Raw genomic sequence first — 17,598 nt, forward strand, 5'->3', positions numbered from 1 at the left:
CTCTCTCTCTCTCTCTCTCTCTCTCTCTGTTTCTCTCACTCTCTATTTCACCCTAATTATCTCTCTCTCTCTCTCTCTCTCTCTCTCTCTCTCTCTCTCTCTCTCTCTCTCGGTTCCATCGTCGTATGTGGGGGATCTTGACCAGAGTGTGGACGAGGGGCTGCTTCTCAATGAATGGGTTTGTGTTTTTCAAATTTGCCCCTCCCGATTTAGGTATATGGATTGGAAGCATTTTATCAGAGCATAGTACTATTTTTTGAATTTTTGGAGTTCTTGCGTGTTTAGGAAAGTTCACTTATTTTTGGATATTCTCCATTATTGATTGTGAATCTGTTATGAATTGCAGTGCTTTTTTTTATTTTTTTTTATTTTTTTTTATCTACATTAGGGACTTTTTTTATGTTGAAGGATGGGTTTGGATCAATTTTTTAGATATTGATTTAGAATTGATTTGAGGTTTTGGGAGCTTTGTCGAATGTTCTTTTGGGTGATATACATCCGAGAGTTCATGAAAGTGAGTTTTATCTAATTTTGTTAATATGGGGTTGCTCAACCTCCTCGGGAGGTAGTGAAAGTATCATCATTTGTCATATTTGTGCTGCCCCAGGATTTGGGTAGGAAAAGAGGGTGGGTAGTTTTGTTACAAACCTTTGTCTAAGCTATAAAAATTTTCTCAAAGGAAACCTTCTCTAGCTGCTATGATTTTGGAATTTTGGTAGCTCTAGCAACTGTGAAATATTTAATTCACATCTAATCAAAGAAATGCACACTGAGGAGGGCAGTAATCTCTGGTAGTTTGGAGGAAGGGAAAAGAACTTAGAAATTAACCTGGTAGCATCATTGATGGTACTTATATTTTGCAAAATGGAACCAAATATGTGCATACCCATGTGTGAATAATATCTATCATATACGTTGACAGTTTAGATGGCCTTTATTTGGGATTTTTGGCTATTCTATTTTGCTTTGCAGCCTTAAGTTTTGGTATCATGGCTTTAATTGGAACCTTATTGTAGATGGTTCTTAACTTTGTTATCATTTACTGTTGCTTTCATTCGTATATGGAGGTTTGATTTTGTTATACAGAGTGAGTTCATGTTTATGTTGGGTAGCAGATGTAGCTTTCTTTTTGTCAATTTAATAAGCAATAGAATAATATATATATATATATATAATTAATTCGACTGAGAGAAAGGAGAATAGGTAAATGCCATATAAAAAGGCAAACCATAAAACAAATTAAGCATGCAAGCATATTAGATATAGATGGCAGATACCAAGAGAACTCATGTGCAAACCAAGCTCAAGATGGAAGCAACTACCATTCATGTTTCTACCTCAATCTCTATGGATTTGTACCCAAAGTTGCCAAAAGAAGATGGAGTTCTTGTGGTTTGTAATGGTGAAAATGGAGTCTCTGCTGCTCACCAGTTTTCTGATCATCATCATCAAGTATTATCGGACAGCATAGAAGCTTTAAGATCATGATCATGATCTTAAACAACCACGGATTCCTGGTTGGTTTGCAGAGCATTGTCCAATTTGGCCAGGTGATCAGTTTCACTTTCATTGATCATGAAGTTCTGAGAATTTATTATATGCATATATGTGATGATCAGACTCAAATTTCTCCCTATGCATTAGCTTTTATATATATATCTTTGTTTTTGGATACATTTAGTTGATCTCTTTCTGACTAATTTTATCAGCCGAATTCAGACAGCTTATTATAAGTTAAAACTTCTTCTTTTCTTACACACACACACACACACACACACACACATTATATACAGTTAATCATCAGTTAGACCATTTTCATCGTTAATTTACCTTAACTAGATCTTTATAGTAGTATCTTTTTTAATGATTTTTCTAATTAATTGCAGTACATTTTTGACTTTGGACATCTCAGGAAAAAGAAATCAATGGACACTACAACTTTAAGAAAACAAAGTATGTTATTATTATTATTTTGGTTGTTCTTTATTTTTGGATTCAATAAGGATGCACTCATAATTTGGTAAAGATGATGATCTTGACATGTAAATGATCTTGCGCATGCGTGTTGATCTATCATGATCATCTACTCAGTTCAACGCAAAGGTTGCCAAGCTATTAATTCCGCTTTGAATCTTTTTTGTTCCACTACTTGCACTATAATGGACCATAATATATAATATATATATTGTAGGACAAGCACACTTTCTAAAAGTGGAGAAAATTTTGTTTCAAGGATCGTCCAAATACCAAAGTATGATGGTTTTCCAGGTATATATCTTGTATATATATATTTATTTTATTGTGAGAATTAAATACCAATTTTTGAGTTGATCATTTGTGTAATAATGCAAAAGCAGCATGCATGCATGTGTGCTACTATATATCTTGTATTTTAATATCCTTAATAATTATTATTGATCAATGCAGTCATCAGCCTATGGCAAGGTTTTTGTCCTCGATGGAGCACTACAACTTACAAAGAAGGATGAATGTTCTTACCAAGAAATCATGACCCACCTCCCACTTTGCTCTATTCCTAATCCAAACAAGGTACTTGATCAGATAATATTCCTTTTTACTATGAGAAATGCATTTCTTTATCTTAGGTATATTATTTCTAGTCATAAAGGTTTGTGCGATGATGCGGTACTATTTAAATATATATATAAATTTAAGCGATAAACATGTGAAACTAACTTAAATGTGTCGCACGATCAGTTAGTGTGATCAAGGATAACAAGATCAAGAAGATCTAAGATAAAGAGTAGTATCGCTTTTCTCTTATATACTTAAGAAGTTCCTACTGATTTAGCATCTTATTTCAAAAGGTTTGGGCTAGTCTATTGCTACAGTGATAGTCCTTAATAAATTCCAGGTTTTGTTACTCTCTAGTCTCTGCTATTGCATTTATTTGTGCCTTATGAGTTGGTTAGTCTTGCATTTTCATTTATATATTTTTAAGTTTTGATTGGTGTGGTTTAATTTTTGTACCTTATTATCTGATTGCAGGAAAGGAAAGTAGAAGACACACATATAACTTTTCAGAAAAAGAAATTTTGTTGACCAAACAACATTCATTTTGCTTGTCATATTTGTGGTAAGATTTTTGCCAGATTCATAGACTTTTGCCATTTGCGTAGTCGTCATGCACTTCTTTCATCTCTTTTTTTTTGCCTTTTGGTTGTCATATTAAATTATTGGCATTGAATAAATTTAGCCTTTAACTTTTTTGAGGACTTTCCATAGGTAGTTCAATTGATATGGTGATCCTCTATGATTTTGCTTCTTGGTGAGCTGAAAGCTGACAAAGCTCATTTAAGTCTTTGAATTTCAGTTAAGGCCAATGTCTTTATGTTGTATGTAATGAACACATTTCAAAAACTCAAGTGTTATTTGAATAAAATATCTACATTTGTGTTGGATTGGATTACATGGGCAGCAAGCATGTTGATATGTCTTGCAATACAAGATTTTGAGTTATATATATGGAAGTGTGAAGTGGAATGATGTGAATTGGTAGTAAATATTGAAGTGATATGTTGGTTGGGATTATTGTTAGTGTGTATGAAGCTTGAAAGAACATTTGTAGATTGATATTAATAGCTGGATAGACTATGTTCAAAGTGGTTTTATTGCATTTCATTGGTGTACATGGTGGTTGTTATGTATTGAATTTTAATGGATGGTGGTTTATTGCATTTCATGGTTACGTTGGTTTGTATATAATTTTTGAGCTTATATTAGACAATTTTTTATGATCATTTTTGGCTTAGTCTCATTTGTTTTTGGTTTTACGGTTTGTATTTTTTTTTTCTATATTCTTTTAGCATTTTCCACGAAGAATACTAGCGGCAAATACTATTTTTTTGCCGGTAGAAGTTTTTCCCCACAAATATTGTAGTGGGTAGTACTAATACCCACCAGTACCTCTCGTGGTATTTGCTCCTATTCTCACATAAACGAAAATAGATGTGCTTTTGCGACAAGCTTCATCGGCTCTTGCCACGAGATGTGTTGTGGGAAAACATAGGTATTGCCCATGACTTAAACCTTTTGTGGGCAATAATACTTTTTGCAGCGAGTTTTACGCCACGAGCTCCCCACGGGCCAAATTGGTGGAAAAAAGATTTTTCCCACAAAAACATGACTTTTTGCCACGAATCCCCTCCTTGGAGAAATTAAACCAATATATCTTGTAGTGAGGTTTGAATATTTTCTAAATTTGACACCAAGTACCCTCTTGATGATTTCAAATACTTCCAAAAACATCCAAATTGCACCACGTTTGCATTTCTTCGTCCTATAGCAACTAGTACTGCCAATATTGCTGGTCGATCGATATAATTGAAACAATAAATCAGAAGCGCAAAGTCAAAAATGGTCAATTGACCATCCTGCTCTGTGCCCAATAATTCTACTTATCTCTCCCCGGAAAGGACGAAAACTCGCGCCACCTTTGTAATCCTCATACACATTTACCATCCCATCATGCGAGAATATTGCAGGCTCAGTAGGACCGTACGTCCATATCTGCTTATCATTTGAAACTTGACCAACAAATAGATCAAAATATTATAAGATTTAGGAAGTCGGTTTGGCCTTAAGACTTTAAAGGCTTTCTACAGCCTTCTAATAAACAATAAAAAATTAAATACGTAAAGAAAAGAATAAGAATAAGATTAAGAATAATTAGATTCTAATGAAGGAGATGGCCGGTGGCCCCAAAGTTCAACATTCGACCGCTAAAGCAAGACACAAGTTGTGATATATGAAAAAAAAAAAAAAGTTGTGATATATGAAGCTGCAAAAGTCAAGGAACTATCAAATATTGAAGCATAGAACAGAGTCATCAAGTACCACGGGAGAAAGAGACGCACTACAACAGATTTGCCTTTTCCCGGCGTTGTAAAATCGCCGGCAAATAGACTTAAATCCCCGCTATAGTTATATTCCAGCGATTACCTAATCGCCGCTCATTCGCCGGTATTATTCTTCCACTTTACCTATATCACGGTGAATAAAGAAAATCGCCGTGAAAAAATGAATATTTCGCAGCGAGTTTTGTATCGCTGGCATATACTGTGAATAGCGTCAAATTCTATTCCAGCGATTACTAAATCGCTGCCAAATTAATTAGCAGCGCTTCCATAGTTGCTGCCATATACTGTCCATGGTTACAAAACATATGGCAGCGATACATACATCGCTGGCAACTGAGTTTGCAGCGCTTTTGTAATCGCTGCCAAATACGTAACCATTTCCAAATCATATGGCAGCGATAGAAAAATCGCTGCCAAATCGTAAGGCAGCGGTTTTTTTAATCGCTGCTATATAGTTTTCCTATTTCAAAAATATATGGCAGCGATTAAAAAACCGCTGCTATATGATTTTGCAGCGCTGACGTAATCGCTGCCATATACGTTTCAATTTCCAAAATCATATAGCAGCGATAGAAAAATCGCTGCCAAATTATATAGCAGCGGTTCCTTAATCGCTGCTATATACATTGCCGGCTCAAAATGTTATCCCAGCGATCCTAAAATCGCTGCTATATGATATGACAGCGCTGTCTTAATCGCTGCTAAATCCATTTCTACTTTTCAAATTATATGGCAGCGATAAAAAATTCGCTGCTATATGATATGGCAGCGGTTTGTTAATCGCTGCTATATAGTTTTCTGTTTCAATAGCATATGACTCGCTGCCATATGGTTTTCCAGCGACTAAAAATCGCTGCAATAGGATTTTCTAATGGTAATCTATCGTATTAAATGGTTTTTTAAAATTATTGACGGCGATTAAAAAATCGCTGGAGAAACCTGAAAATCGAATTTTATATAACCTAGTAACCCAATATTCTTAATGGGTTACTAGGTCTCATTTATACTTTCTCCATTCATCCAATAGCACCTGATAGACATGATCATTTAATTTTCCATACTTAAACAAAAATTGAGCTAACCATTTCTATTCAATTAAAAATTTACTCATATGCATCAAATGAATTGACCAACAATCATATAATATCTTTTTACATTGGGTGGTGCATTATACGTATCATATCAATTACAAACTGAGCTACTAATTACTCAAAAGATAAATATCACTAGTATAAGTTATTTCTAGATGACTCTACTCTCACTAAAACCAACAACTACCAGTAAAACATCTCATATTAGTTCAGGACTTTTCAACCAATTAAAACATCCAATTTTCACAAGATGACTTTTACAAAGAAAGGTGGTGAACACCAAGATAACGCCGCTCCCACAACGGTCAGCCCATAAAGGTGGTTGGCCATATCACCTGAAAATAACATGAGATATCCACAAGGGTTCAGAAATTGACAACAGTCCCATCAGAAATTGAGATAGTTTAAGAAAATATAAATGCAGTGGATTTAGTATTAATCATAGAGGCACAAGGTAAACTAACTAATTATGGCATGCTGTTGAGAGTGTATTAAGTCTTGCAGAGATGAGATTTATTTGTTGTTAATGGTGAGACTAATAACTTACTAACATTTGTACATATAAATCTTACTGTCGGGCGATTTAAGACTTGGACAGAAAGTGACAAAAAAGTCAGAAGCCATAGAGTGCCCTTCATCTCATACTATAATAAGCGGTTTGAGGAAGAATCTCGGCCAAATAAGAAACTGATCCTAGCATTTGGATGATGAAACAAGACTCAATTTAAACAATCTCGGCCAAAAATCTGATGAAACAAGACTCAATTTAAATAAGCAAAATGTTGATTCAATTTGTTAACTCACTCCCCAGGCAGAATCTGAAAAGAATGGCATGAGCAAGGTGTGTATCGATGGTTGTCAAAATAACCCTGATTGTCAAAATAACCCAATATGTTAAGTCAGCAGCAAAATCAGCACTCAGCAATTAAGTTGAGATATTGGCATGACCAGCTTTTTGTCCCCTTCCATTATGACAGGTGCACCACAACCTGTCATTAAGTTATACTACTGCAGTGAGGGTACTGTAACAGAACTTAATCACTTCTTGTATGCAATCAGTGTTAATGAAGCTTACCATCATTATTTGGGACATGTCGAAGAGCTTCATCATTCAGTCCCAATGCTTTTAGCCTTTAAAACTGTAAAACACCAACAAAGGAAGTATTCATTGCCTAAATAGTTGATACATGAGACTCATCCAACGATCATTATCTGAAAGAACTAAACACTTGGCACGATACAACCTACAACACACGCTTGAAAGCTAAGGAAAAGTGTATAACCTGCTATGATTATAAATCTGATTCCACGGGGCTTCCTTAAATACTCTGCCACATTCTCATATTCTAGATAAGCATTAACTCTACTTAAATTTAGTTACACGTTTTTTGCAGCCACATATTTAAAAAGGTTGTTCCTAGGCAACCTCTTGCCCCTATTTTGAATGAAGCCATTCAGATCCATAAACATGTTTTAGTAGTAAAACATACAATGATAAATAACAATAAAAGCGACATTAGAATTGGTTATGGATCTTACCTTCACTCTATTCCCCATGTGCATAATGCATGGCAATTCAAACCAAATAAACAAGTTAGTCTAGTATCTAAAATATAGGGCGCTCATAACTAATTTTCAGGTCTGGTTTCTGTTAATATGTTAATATGTCCGAAGGAGACGGGATTAAGTTGACAAGTGACTTTAATGAGTACCATCTTAGCGATGGTGTTAGTAAATCTCTAACTGCCGTGGAATAGGTTTATTTTACTTTAAATAAACCTACAACACTTGTTGGGTTTCTTCAGTCCTAAGATGGAGAAAGAAGCAAGATATTTGTGAAATAATAGAGGGGAAAAAACCTATATAAAACCTGTCTAATGCACAAATGGTTGATCTCTGTTGAATATCATTAACAGAGAGTATGGGTTGCCACTGGCAACCTCAAGACATATAAATGCATACTTCCCTTCTTGTACATAATTTTGAATTTCAATGCTCTTTCATCTTGCAATGCCTTGTTGTTGCAATTGAAACATCCTCCTTTTGACCAAAACCCTATGGAAGCTACTAGTTCCGTTATTTAAGATAATATGTAATATAACTTACATTTATATATAACGGTATGATATACTTGAAGACAATAAATGAGATCTAGAAACATAATAGTATCAGCTGGGAGCTAAAAATGTAAATACAGAAATACCATTCCAGCTTATCTGATTCATTTGGAACTCTCTCCTCCAAACTCTGTTCAGTCTTGATTAAGTCTGAAATGGAAGATTGTACGCGTCCTCCTTGCTTCTCATCTCAACCTCTACGTAAATAGAACTGGGTCTCATTACAAAACAGGTAGAGATCAATGAACAACTCCAAATTAAATATAAACTTTATGGTAACAAGCCCAACGAACTTAGAAAAAGTAACTTTTCGTTTTCCCCCATTTACATGAAGAAACATACAACCAAACCCACTTACCATGCACGTTTTCCAACAGCTTCCCTCACACTTTCAAGCTTTTACAAAAGTGTTACTCCCTTTTTTTCATCATTTTGTTGGAACCATATGATGCAAGGTGTCAGCCTCGTAAAAACAGATCTAATTTGTTCCAATTTCCCCTGCCAAATGTAGCAATAAAACACCACCACTTCAAACCTCAAAAGTTGAAACCCCCCAAACTGCACTAAGCAAAAATTAGGTGTTAAAAATTCAGAGGACAGAAATCATACCTCCATAACTCAAACTGTCAATTCCTTTCAGGTTATATTTATATAGATATAGTAATATCTATATATATTGAGATGGATATATTTATATAGATATATATATATATGTATTGCCCAGTTGTGATATTGTCTAACAAAAAACCACCCAATCCAGTACAAAAAACCAAGGAGCATGTCACCCCCCTTATGGGTCGGGGGAATTGTTACACTGAGTCTGTCGATACGACTCAGTGAATAAAGGATGATCCTTAAAGAACTCCTGAAGCAATCTATCAGTCTGCATCTGATGCGCCCTAAGAGCCCGCATCTCTGATCTCATTTCATCCAGCTGACTCTTATACGCTTCAGCATCTTTCTTATGTTGTTCAGAGTCTTTCTTGTGTCTTTCAATCTCAGACAGGTAGCATTGCATCTTAAGTTGGTCACGTTGTCTACTTGACTCGGGAATGACCATCTCCCCGAGTCCTCGCGCATATCCAGGTCGATGGCCAAGGACCTCCCTGAAGACAGTCACTGCTACCTCATCATGACGTTGCTCTGGTTCTAGGCCATCCAACCTACCTGTCATCTCCTTCTGGACATGCACAGAACAACGATTATTAACATAAGTTCTTCCTAAAAAATTACTCATTTATTATTGTCAAAAATAAATTAACATTGTAGGGAGATGGACTGTATGTAAGCTACTCACGTGTGTTTCTTCTGTAGCATCTGTCACAAACTTGTTCTTCTTCTTCGACCAGCGCGTCTCTTTATAGAAGTCAACCAAATTTCCATTCTCAGCGCGCTACAGAAGATGAGCAACACGTATAAGAAGTTTTTCGAGGTAGAAACATAAGTTTATTGTTTAACAATGTGCATGGAATTACAAATAGCACATCGTGTTAATCAACCACTACCCAACTTGCTGGTAATTATATCACAAAAATGCAAAGGAAAATGGATTCACATGTAGAGGAACGTTTTTATAGAAAATATGGGTTTGGAATGCGATCAACGATTATTAAAATGAACATGGTCAGTTGGGAGGCATTCTCATACCTTTTGCTCAAGGATTCGGACGAATGATTTACGTCCTGATGTGTGATTAATTGCCTGCTTCTTCCTGTTCTCCCGGTTTTGAGATGAAATTTTCTGCAATGCACACGTTTTTTGGTTAGCTATGTTGAACAGCCACTATATTTGCCTCTTTAGACATACTAATGGAAGGATTTATTACAGAAATTTGAGTTGGTTAATATATACCTTAAATGCATCACTGCCCCACCTTCCACACAACTTGACCTATACAAGAGGGTCCACCAAGCTTGTCCCACTAGCTAACGCCTCTTCATGGCTTTCAAATGATTGGTAAATCTTGTGCAAATCATGATGGAAGGAGTTGAAGCGCTTACGAAGTGCCTTTGTCACCGTCAATCGGTGGTTTTCCCGTTCCCAGTCGAGCACGAAGTCAGACTACAATTCAGAGCAAACTAGTATTAATATTACGATTATGAGACATATAAACCACTTCAAACTCCTCATATGATATCGAATTGATATCACTTACCCGAACACGATCAATGAGCTCCTCTTTCATGGCTTCTGGGACATCGGTCCAGCGCGCATAACTCATGTCACAATATTGTTTAACAATCCAGGATACTCGTGTCGTGAACATAGAAGCATGCTCACAACACGGGGCAGTCTCACCATCATTTATCTTTAAAAGTATTTTCCCGTACTTTCTCACCTTCTCAAACTCGATGCATCTAGCGGGCCCGCGAAATCGTTTTCTTTGTTGCTGCGTTACTTTAGGTTCTGTGGGGGCGTCCGCAACTATATTGAAAAACTCACTAGATTAGTATATGTAATGTCAAAGAAACATAATTATACCAAACACATATTTTGTCAATGCATTCAATATATATCGAAAAAGTCAATATACCAGTTTGTGGTATACTGGCGTCCTCCAATCTCGCGTCTTCTCTAGGAGGTGATTGTTCGCGCACTGGTGAGGCTTCCCGAGTAGGCGCTGGTGTGGGGATTGGGTTGGTAGATGGTGGGGGACTTGGGGGCTGTGTGGAGTCATCCGACGAGCCAGGATTACACTCCTCCGGGCTGTGATATGAGGCAATTTTCGCTCCCCTTGGTCGGTTGTGGCGAGCCGAGTACGGTACATGGCGCCTAGCCCGAATACCTCGCAGCCTCCCTCCGCCTCTAGAACTGGGTCCGGCTCAGTCACCTGCGTGTGTATTATTACAAAATAATTTTAACAAACGTTAGGTCCATTCCGTGAAAAAATTTAGTTGTAATACGAGAGTGGTTCGAAATAAGATCAATTATCTACCAATTTCAACAGTATGTTAGTAGACTAACCCTTGCACTATGATACACATATAATTACAAAGGCCATGAAGAGATTAGTATAAATTATATACCTTGATAATTAATAGCGCTCCTCATGCCGCCAGCTTGAAGATGGGATTGCATGATAAATTGGTCTAGTAGGAGAAAGCAATTCCGACCAAAACTTGTCTGTGCAGTGGTTTTCCCTTAATGTGACGTAGTATTGTTTTCCCCTCACCTGAATAAGCATCAATCATAGAAATACACATCATAAGTCAAACAATTTTACAGCAAATAAGAATATAAAAACATCGAAGTGATATTCTACATATTAGTTCAGTCAAAGAAATCAAAAAGTATATAATATGGAAAAAAAAAAAAACCAACATATCACAAAAGGTATTGAATACTTAATGTCACAATCTGTGGTACCAACCTTAATGCAAAGAAGTTCCTGGCATATTTTATTAATCTGACCCAACATCATCGTCTGTGGATAGGTCCTCCTCATCTGAATATTCCCCCTCACTACACGCATCTTCAGAGCCAGAATTCATCATGTCATCATTAATAAAGTCTGATGAATCTATGCATTGACCATCCACATGCATGACTTCCCGTGCATCAATATGGCTAGGTGGTATATCAAGCCGATCCAGTGGAGTTGACACTGGATCAGAGTTATCACACTGCACTGGTTCATAATAATATGATGACTCATTTTCTTGATCGGCCTCATGGGTACTTGATTCGCCATCATTAATATCTGCGTTACTCCTCGACATGGACGGAATGTTGTATACATTCCTATTTGTATAGTTCTGCACAACACCCCAATTCCCTTTCACTCTTAAATCTCTTATGTAGAAACATTGATCAGCCTGACTTGCCAACACGAACGGTTCATCCTTATACCAAGTCCTGCTCAAGTTGACACTAATCATATGGTTGTCCACCCGTACCCCTCGTTTTCGATCACCAACGTCAAACCAATCACATTCAAATAGGTACACCCGTCGCCACTCCATGTAGCGTAACTCTATGATATTTTTAAGACAACCGTAAAAGTCTGCATTATTTGTGGCCTCGTCCCCAGTTACCAAAACCCCAGAATTTTGTGTACGCTGGCGAAGTTCACGACCCTTTGTATGAAACCGCTTTCCATTTATTATGCATGCATCATATGATGCAACCCAACGGTCAGGCCCGCAAGCCAACGCATACAGATCAGCTGACACATCAAGTGGGTTCTTGGTACGATTTTCCTGGATCTATAGCAATATTGTTGAAGATTTACAAGTTTTTATTATTTTCATAATTCCAAAACATGTCAAATAAACGGATGATGTCAACATAGATAAGTATGGAGGAGAACTTACACAGTGCTTGAACCAAGTTGCAAACTCGGTTTGACAAGTGCTCACGATGCTGTTTGGGTGTTGCACCCTACATTTCTCGTAGTGTTCCCTGAATTTGGAGCACATAATCGCAACACAGTTCAACAAGCGTTATGGGCATGCATATATAAAAACTTGTTAAGTTTGAGATGGAAGTAGATTTTGATCTAAAAGAGATTGATGCTTACTGTATATAGGGTCCAATCTCCGGACAATTGTTGAGCACATACCATATGGCTGCCTTAAAGAGTTTCTCTTCTAATTGCACATTGGAAGCTATACCCAAAGGACGAACTTTCTGGTTAAAAACTCGGAATCCATCTATAGTTTCCTCTTCATCAGCATCAATGTTGCGGTCAGCTCGATTGAACTTCGTCTCAACATCTTGGAGGTATATGGAGCAAAATGTCAGGCATTCAGTGTGAATGTAGGCCTCGGCTATTGAACCTTCTGGTCGGGCCTTATTCTTAACATACCGCTTGAATTTGCCTAGATATCTCTCAAATGGGTACATCCACCTATATTGTACTGGACCTCCAAGTATAGCCTCGTGGGGCAAATGGACAGCTAGATGGACCATGACATCGAAAAAGGAGGGAGGGAATATCATCTCCAGTTTGCATAAAATGGTGACTATATCAGTTTGGAGCTGGGATAGGCGATTCACATCCAGTGTGCGAGCGCACAACTCTTTGAAGAAAGTGCTAAGTTCAATCAAAGTCAAGGCAATGTCACTTCTTAAAAACCCCCCTGCAGCAATTGGGAGTAGTCTTTGAAGGAAAACATGACAGTCGTGGCTTTTCAACCCAGTGATTTTGCTATCACGTGTAGAAACACAGTTCGACATATTGGAAGAGAACCCGTCTGGAAATTTGATATCGCGTAGCCACTCACATAACTTCTTCCTTTCATCTCCATGTAATGTGTACAGTGCATGCGGCATTGTTACATGATCACCTTCACGCCTCAAATGTAATTCTTTTCTATAGCCCAATAACTCCAGGTCACGCCTTGAATTGATATTATCCTTAGTTTTTCCTGAACTGTTCATTAAAGTGAATAAGACGTTCTCGGCAATATTCTTCTCAATATGCATAACATCTAAATTATGCCGAAGTCGAAGTGTTGACCAGTAAGGTAACGTGTAGAATATGCTGCACTTTGTCCAATTCAGCTCTTCGGCAGTACGTTTTCTCTTCCTAAGAGATTTGCCAAACGTCACATCCCCAATCATTTGCAATTGAGTTAGAATATCGCCGCCTCCCAAATCCCTTGGTGGCATGCGATGATCTTCTTTACCGTTGAACAACCATTTCCTCCTTCTCCACATGTGATCTGGCTGTAAGAAACGTCGGTGTCCCATATAACAATGTTTTCGGCCATATTTCAACCAATTGGAGTCCGTGTCAGCATTACAAGACGGACAAGCTAATTTTCCCTTTGTTGACCAGCCAGAGAGATTCCCGTAGGCAGGAAAGTCATTGATTGTCCACAACAATGCAGCATGCAGCGTAAACGTCTCCTTACTTGAGGCATCATATGTGGGTACCCCATATTCCCAGAGTTCAAGCAACTCATCCAGCAACGGTTGCAAGTAAACATCGATCTCATTCCCTGGTGACCTTGGCCCTGGAATAATCAGAGATGTTATAAAGAATTGGTCTTTCATGCATGACCATGGCGGCAAGTTATACGGGACAAGGATCACAGGCCAAATGCTATGAGGTTTAGCCAAGTTGTTGAAGGGAGTGAAGCCGTCACTTGCTAATCCGAGCCTAACATTACGAGGATCTGCAGCGAACCAACTATGATGTTCATCAAATTTCTTCCAAGACTCAGAGTCAGCCGGATGTCTCATACTACTATCTTCTATTGCCCGATGCTCTTTATGCCATCTCATATCACCTGCTATCTTCGCAGACATAAAAAGACGCTGCAATCTCGGTTTCAACGGAAAATGGCGCAACACTTTTTGAGGTATGACGCGTGATCCGTGTGTATTTGGCATCCACCTCGAAGCCTTACATACGGGACATTCATTAAGCGTGGCATATTCCTTCCAGAATAAGATGCAGTCGTTGGGGCACGCATGGATTTTATGGTAATTGAAACCCAACCCGCGCTCCAAAGACTTTGACTCCTCATATGATTGTGGTAAGAGCGCATCAGGAAAGGAAGACCGCAACAGATCAAGGAGCATGTCAAATGATTTAATTGACCATCCACCGATTGATTTGATGTGTAATAACTTCACAATGAAAGACAACTTTGTAAATGTTGTACACCCGTCGAAAAGAGGACGTCGGGCATCCTCCAGTAGCTTGTCAAAAGACGTTGCTGGTGAATCTTCAGGAATTGGTGGCCTATTTGATGATCCAGTGTTCTCTTGTGGCACATCAACAAAGGTGCCTGCACGCATGTCATCCAACATCTGCTGCATGTCATCAATGTAATCATCTTCGGGTATATCCTCATTCGAGATATCGTCGTCACTGACGTATTGTGTTGTATCCTCCTCCCCATGAAATATCCATTGTGTGTAATTTGGATTGATCCCTTTCATGAACAAATGGGTTTCCACCTCAAATATAGGAAGCCACAGATTGTTAAGGCATGTACGGCAAGGACACCGAATGCGATCCCGTCCACTTGCATGAATTTGGGCTTGTGTCAGGAAATTTTTAACCCCTTCGGCGTATGCAGGTGATAATAGTCTATCGGGCTCATTCATCCAACTTTTGTCCATCTAAAAAAAGTGGGTGAGGAATAGAGTTAGACAAACAGCGCCCATGATTACCAGGTAGTTGATGAAGTCACGTTTGACAAGGCAATGTCAAAATTTATGCAAAATATATGACCTTTGGGAACATCATGCAATTGCATGACGGGTATAGTACATGAAATTTGAACATGAAGAAATGTTCAATTCATCCTTCATATGTCTAGCATGTGTATCTGTTGAAAGCCTTGCTCATATGAGAAAGGTGTGTATGTTACAAGTATCATAGAGTCCACAGTTGAGTTAGTGGAATGAGTGAGGAAATTTGAGTTGTACATTAGACATCAAGTAATAAGAGAAGCCTCTGATCACATGGTATCACAATCTTGATTGAGTGATTAAATTTAGTTACCAATTGGATCCCTAAACGAACATAGCGTGGACCTCATGAATGGAGTATAAATGTTTAACTTTAAGTACTCTAAGCATTTTCGGGGGATAACTGGTATATCAATCCATGATTTCTAGTATTCATTGGTTCGTGGTTGCATGACTCATGAGGATGGGCCTTCTTCCAACCTCCTAGGGAACATCACCCACAAACACAATAGCTTTCAGCTATAAAAGATGGATGTAGCTGTCTAGCTGATGATCATGTACCTTGCATAGACAAGGACAAAAAGCTTAAGCTTTAAGTACTTAGGGAGGCCGGCCTATATATCTATATCTATACACTGCTGCATTATAGAAGGGGACCTCTCCTCCTCTTCTCCAACGATAAATGTTATTTTTACTTGCTGGTTTTTACTTCTGCACTATTTTTAATGCTTTGTGCCCAGACTTTGGACTCTGATCACATCAAATAAAGCAAGCAAGCAAGCAAGCAAAGCAAAGGGGCAGTCATTGTCTGATTCCCCACGATTTTAAGTACGTACAGCAGGGCCAGCTACCTGCCTCAGGCCCTCCAGTACCCCCATCGATCATGGGAACATTTATCTCTCCCCAAATCCCTATATCTATTCACATCAGTTCACTCAAGGTCTTAAGTAATTACTGCTACTAATGCTGCAACTTTCCTTCTGTTTTTAATGGAAATTAATTAATGAATGATCAAGTTGACAACAACTTAATTAATTTCATCTAAAATTAATTTAAAGTGGATTATTATTGTACGTAGGTGCTACACCTAATTAACTTATTTTGAATACCTTATCACTAATTAGATAGGTTGTTTGGAAATTAAAAAAAATACATAAAAAAAAGCTCTCAAATCTTACAACCGACACCTTTGTCTCCCTAATTTAATATATTATATGTTACGAAGCTGACACCCACCACGACGCGACAGTCCATGCATTTGAGCCGGACTCGGGCCAAAATTAGGAGAATTGAGGATTTCTTTAATAATTAAATGTGTTTCTATGCGACTGACTTTAGAAGAATTGATTTTAATATAATATAAATAAGAAAAATACTTGAAGTTGATTGGTAGTTTGAAATAACTCTATAAGATTTAATGAATCCAAGTTATTATTAAAATATAAATTAAATAATAATTTATTATTATTTAATAAATAAATAATGATTTTATTATTATGACTCTCAATTTAAGGTAACTCTTTTCTCAGTCTCATCCATCTTAAATTTGAATAATTGTTGATAATTTATTTAACTGAATATGACCAAAAATTAAAATAAAAAAAAGTCTAGGAAAGTAATTCAGATTTTTGCCCTTTTTTTGGAATGATCAGGGAAGAAGGGCATATAGATAAACAAAAGTATATTGAGTCTTTTGTTTATTAATAAAAATAAATAAAATAAAATCTATATTTCCATTCAATTAAATTTTTATAACAAAAGACTAAATTTTGTTATCTGAGATCCCAAAACGAGTAAAAAGATAAATTAACTTTAAACAATCTAAAATACTAGGATATGATGTTCTATTCTTTTAATTTTTAAAAGTAAATTTGAATAATTCTATATAAAACACACACTAGTTATAACATATATATATTATTTATATGTGATATTATAATCAACATATAAATAATCAGATCCCACATTGTACAAAGAATTCATAGGAGAAAAACAAGCTGTTTTAAACAGGCCATATATATAAGTGTAAACATAGAATTGGTCGTTAATGTTTTAGCTCTATATGTAAGAGTCAAAATACTGTTTTAAACATGGAAGACAAACGGATGACACAAATAGTATTGAAATTTTGGATTATTCGCATTATACATGGTAGTCTTTAAAACCAAAAAGTCCATACCAAGTCCACTGGTTTATGCATCTAGGATTTCAGCGATCTAAGTTCTTGTACTTTTCTGCCACTCACAGCAAATCAAGACAGAAAGTAGGCCAAAAATACAAAATCATAGTTACCTATTTAGCAACAACAGTCGCGGCAGGATGTGCGTGATGTTAGACAAGCTATTGCTGCACAATGGCAAT

The 17,598-nt window shown here is 37.1% G+C and overlaps 1 long non-coding RNA gene across 1 annotated transcript; it reads left to right on the forward strand.

Annotated features, from left to right (window-relative positions):
• The first annotated feature begins 1,110 nt into the window (after positions 1 to 1,110).
• LOC122292689 lies at positions 1,111 to 3,430 on the forward strand. The gene is made up of 3 exons (XR_006236989.1): positions 1,111 to 1,550; positions 3,010 to 3,097; positions 3,247 to 3,430. It is a non-coding gene; the product is annotated as an uncharacterized LOC122292689 (long non-coding RNA).
• The last annotated feature ends 14,168 nt before the right edge of the window (positions 3,431 to 17,598 follow it).

Source organism: Carya illinoinensis, chromosome 13, assembly GCF_018687715.1.
Source record: "Carya illinoinensis cultivar Pawnee chromosome 13, C.illinoinensisPawnee_v1, whole genome shotgun sequence".
In the NCBI taxonomy this organism is placed as follows: domain Eukaryota; kingdom Viridiplantae; phylum Streptophyta; class Magnoliopsida; order Fagales; family Juglandaceae; genus Carya; species Carya illinoinensis.